The sequence below is a fragment of the Larimichthys crocea genome, unplaced genomic scaffold (assembly GCF_000972845.2).
Source record: "Larimichthys crocea isolate SSNF unplaced genomic scaffold, L_crocea_2.0 scaffold15, whole genome shotgun sequence".
NCBI classification, from domain to species: Eukaryota; Metazoa; Chordata; class Actinopteri; family Sciaenidae; genus Larimichthys; species Larimichthys crocea.
In genome coordinates, this window is record NW_020852060.1 from 1 (window position 1) to 5,368 (window position 5,368).

Sequence of the window (5,368 nt, forward strand, 5' to 3'; positions counted from 1 at the left end):
TTGTAGGTCATCCAACTTTTTATATGTTTGGAGTTTAGTTAACTGATTGGATTCATCAGGCTTGATCGATAAATATAATTGGGTGTCGTCAGCATAACAATGAAAATTGATAGAGTGATTCCTAATAATGTTCCCTAAAGGAAGCATATATAAACTAAATAGAAGTGGTCCTAGTACAGAACCTTGTGGGACTCCATGACAAACTTTCAAAGTCATTGCTACTTAGACCTAAAGGAATAGATGGTTCAGTAGAGCTGTGTTTCTCTGTTAGCCTGGCTACAGTGCTGAAGGGAAACCTGGGGTTGTTCTTATTCTCCTCTATTAATGAAGAGTAGTAGGCTGCTCTGGCATTACGCCATTTGCGTTCAGATTTATGCGTCTCTTGCTTTAAGTTACAAGTCTGATGGTGATAACGACCCACACCAGATCTCAGGTGAACTTAACGACCCATACCAGACCTCAGGTGACCTTAATGACCTACACCAGAGTTCAGGTGACCTTAACGACCCATACCAGACCTCAGGTGACCTTAATGACCTACACCAGAGTTCAGGTGACCTTAACGACCCACACCAGACCCCAGATGAACTTAACAACCCACACCAGAGTTCAGGTGACCTTAATAACCCACACCAGACCCCAGGTGAACTTAATGACTCAGATGAGTTGTCACAACAACAAGAGGCACTAATGAACCAAGTGGAAACAATGGCTATATTGAATGAGAGTGTGTAGCATACTGGGCTGTCCATCATGCTGCATGGAAGAAGACTTAGAACTAACAAATGAGACCATAAACTCATGAGGAAAGTGTTTACTGAGGCCTTAAATCACTGGGAATGTAGGATAATTTCTCTCCAATACAGAGACAGTCAGACTATATTCTGCAATTCTTTCTCATCACAGCTGCTTCCACAGCTTCTAGACAGAGACGTCTGGAGATAATCAAAATCCTTGGTCACTGATCTTGTCCAGCACGCTTCCTTAATAACATTCATACATAAAAGGGTATTAAAAAATGCCCACACATATCTTTCAATCTGAAGTTCATTTGGGGGCTCAACTCTATAGAGCAACGAAGAGAGTTTCAACTCTCTCCTGGTTCTCTTCTGTCTTCCCACCACCAGCCAACACCGGTCCATGTCCAAACTCTTCCCTTCATCTGTCTACGACCCTGATTTCCTTTACCCCTCCAAACCCCAACTCCCATGCCTTACACTCCATCCATCTTCACTTTCCACCCTTCATCCCTCTACCCTCATCTGTTCATCTCTCACCCCTGAGCCCTCATGTCTTCATCCCCCACTCCTTTCCCTCATCCCTTCTACACTTCATCATCTCGGTACACCTTTATCTATACTGTGCAATAAACCTGTCGAAATCTAAAGCCATATTGGTGTGGTCTTTGTTAGAGAATGCTGAATGATATATACAGGTTTTAGAGCTGTTTTGTAACATGTGCTGCCAAGTCAATGATTTCTTTTCCATCGATGGCCTTGTCTATTTCAGCAAGACGATGTCAAACAAATGTAATCCAACAGCATGGCTCCATAGTCAAAGGGTGCTAAACTGGCTTGCCTTCAGTCCAGACTTGTCATATTGTTTTTTGAAATCAGGTTGTTCAACAAAAGCCAAAAAAAAAAAAAAGAAATGGACCTGGGTTCACCAATCTATCGATCGTGCCACACAAGGGTTTTTAAGATTGCATCAGTCATATTGGAAGAATAATCAGTTCTCCCCTCCTTCACATTCTTATTAAAGATTAAAAAGTTTATTAATTTGAGTAAAATCCAATTTTGTGTTTTTCCGCTAAACCTTTCTGAACTCTTTTGAAACTGGGTATGTTACTGTGTTTGTCCAAGGGGAACAGTTAATGCTACAAATGGATTTGTTTAGTGCATTTCTATAGCAATGATGATTGTAATACAGTGTCAGTTCTGATGACATTGGCACAGGAAAACAGTGAACACCACCTGTGGTTTAGGCCTCTAGAGTTTGATGAAGTTGTTCTGATAGTCGTAGACCTTGGTGCAGATTTTAATGAGATCCATTGAGGGTTATGAAGGCTGATTAAAAAGCATCCACAGACTCAAACAGTTCAACTTCTGAATTCTGAAGGTCTGTGTTTTCTGTGATATTTCAACAGATACAAGTGTATGTGGAGGTCAGGTACAGGTGAATGAAAGAAACACTAATACATGATGCATGCTTGTTAGTGTAATCTTTTATCTTAACATTTCCTTCAGACAACCTTCATGGATACTCAAGTAAACGTAACATATATAACTCTTGATGGGTATGTTGAAGTTCATAAATACGGATATCTTTACTTTGTGATCATGTTCACAGCATATATTCTGATACTCTGCAGTAATTCTACTGTTGTCTATCTGATCTGGATTCACCCAAACCTCCATGAGCCTATGTACATTTTCATTGCAGCTTTGTTAATCAACTCTGTTGTTTACAGCACTGCTTTCTACCCAAAGCTTCTGATTGACTTTTTATCTGACAAACAGATCATAACATATTCAGCCTGTGTCTTTCAGTGGTTCATATTTTACTCTTTAGGCTGTTCAGAGTTCTTACTGTTGGCAGCTATGGCCTATGACAGGTATGTGTCTATATGTAAACCTCTGCAATATCCAACCATCATGAGAAAAAAGACTGTGATTATGTTCTTGGTTTTAGCCTGGCTTGTGCCTTTTTGTGAGAGTGCAGGGCCAATTCTTCAGAATGTGAAATAGAAACTCTGTTAAATTTAATTTTCAAAGGAATCATTTGTAAAGCACATTTACGAGCTTGCACTGTGTGGAATCAAGAACAGAGAAATATACATGGTTTGATTAGTTTTTGTACATCTTTGGTACTTCTCCCTGTTACTCTTCATACTGTTTACATACACACCAGAATATTTATAATAACGTTATCGAAGTTGTAAGAAGTCAGGAGGAAAGCTGCACAGACCCTGTTTACCATCACCTCATAGTTTAATTCAACTTCTCCTGTTGGGTTTGCATATGATGGTACTTGCTGTTGAGACGTGGAAATGATTGTTCCAAACTGTACGTTTCAGAATGTCCTTGCAATTCTTAGTGTATCATCCTCTCTTTAACTCCGATCATAGATAATGACTAAAGACGAAAGAAAGAAATTTATAAACCACCCCCTCAAAGGCTGTTTCTGCAAAATGTGATTAAACTATAACTAGATATGGAAAGCTGCAGTCATCGCTTTGTGTCAATCCATTTATAGGTAGGACTTATGTGATTCTTGATGAGGATGTTTTTATGTGAGGGTTTATTCTATAACGCGCCAAAAACATCACCTTCTATCCTTGTAATGACTCATGACAAGAAAATTGGCTGCAGTTGTTCAAGAAACCCTGAGAGGTTCTCAAAAACTCCAGGTCTTCTAAATAAAAAAACTAGAAAAACTGCAGTTCTGGCCAAGCAAATATCAACTGTTTCTTCACTCCCAACGCGTAAAACTACGGCTTGTCCACGCCGCCTTGCGTCTGATACCACGTAAAGGTACCCTTCCGCGTCTGTATGAAAACGCTCTGGGGTTGTCCATTGACTACCAGTATAATCCTTTTGCGCTGGTAAGAGAAGCTCAGAAGCAGAGCTCCAGCATCCATTTCCATCCAATCATAAACCCGACCACAGCCCGATACATGCACGCTGCAAGCTTTACAATCTGATTTGGCAAACCCAAGCCCTCTGCCAGAATGTGTTTTCTCTCTTGTCTAGAGAATTTCTTTATGAATGCATCAACGTTTCTCAGCCAAACGCACAATGTGTGTCAAACATTGATAATATCTGAAAAATAAAAAGTTAATCCTTTGTTGAATGGTCCCCTTTTATATGTATGTTTTTTTTCTCATTCTGCCTGAGAAATAAACTTTTATTCCTATTTTTGGATAGCTGGCAAGGCTAACCACTACCCAGCATGCTCGACCACTGACCGATTGTGCGCTACAATCTGATTGGGACAACCGAGGACCCTCTGCCACGGGAAAGTGTTTTTTTCTTCGATGTTGTTAAGATTTCTTTTAATATTCTATCAACGTTTCTCAGCACAAACACGCCAAAGTGTCACCTGATTAATTCAACAATTAAAATAGCTTCATGTTGTGGCCCTCGGGTTGTGTTTTTCTCCTTCTACCTGAACAATAATATAAAAAAACTTTTATTCCTATGTTTTTGGATAGCAGAAGGCCTACCACTACCCAGAATGCTGACCACTGACGATTTGCGAGCTTACAAATTGATTGGCCAACCGAGGAACCTCGCCCGGGAGGAAAGTTAGTGTTTTTATCGTGTTGTTAACGATTTCTTTTAATATATCATCAACGTTTCTCAGCACAAAAACTTGGTGTCACCATTGATATTATGACTGATAAAATAAAAAGTAATCAACTTCTCTGTTTAATGTGCTTTTCTAATGTCTGTTTTTTAGACAGAGCTTTTCTCAACAGCCCTTTTGAGAAGGGAAAAATGAAATTTCCTTGTGTGGCAGTTTGCGCTGGAGCTTTGTACTGTGTATATATCATATACCAGTAACCGTAACAATTTATTCATGGAACGCTTTTCAGGGTGCTCAAAGGATCACCAAAAGCAACCATGCAGCACACTCACCATGTGAGTTTTGTTCAGTTTTGTTTTGTCGTCGAAAGGCGAAATTCATCAAAGCGAATCGAATTGACATATTTGATAGGGTTGTTGGTTTTATTAAAAAGCATGCGTCACATGGTTAAATTGACGTCACAGAAACATATCTGAGCGCCACCTCAAGCTGACCCCAAGTCAATGGCCATATCCCATGATAAACTCATCACCGCTTTGATATAGGGCCTGAATCTGCCCACTGGCACCTGCGCATGGGAACAAATGGTCGACCACGGTTGTCGAGTTGTTTCAGATGGATGCGCCTCGGGGGAGGGTCAGAGGTTCCAGCCGTTCTGTACTTAAACGAAGGCCATCGTCGTTCAGGCTTAAAAACCTGTTGTGTTTTGAATAAACTTCAATCAGCGCTTTGAGGGCGGAGGCAGTGAGGCTGAAATCTGAGTATGTGTATCAGGGCCCAGGGGTTGATCCAGGGCCCATATTTCACCCCCGTTTACCCCCTTGAAAGGTTCAGAGTCACTGTTCTGGACACCTTTTTGGGAATAAATGACAATGCTTTGACGTAGGAGGCTGTGAAAATTTGACCTATGTAGTACCGCCGTGGGGGAGCCTTCTGCTGGGAACTTTTGGTCCTGTCACAATCCCATACTGTAGAGTAGTTAGCTTTTCTAGCAGGGTCTACAGAGTTGGGAACTTTGGGAGCCTGAACCCCGACCTCCTATTTAGAATAGCGCACGTGA

General features: G+C 40.8%; 1 pseudogene; it reads left to right on the forward strand.

Annotated features, from left to right (window-relative positions):
• The first annotated feature begins 2,423 nt into the window (after positions 1–2,423).
• Positions 2,424–2,989, forward strand: LOC113744755 (olfactory receptor 4C11-like; annotated as a pseudogene).
• Positions 2,990–5,368: the final 2,379 nt, after the last annotated feature.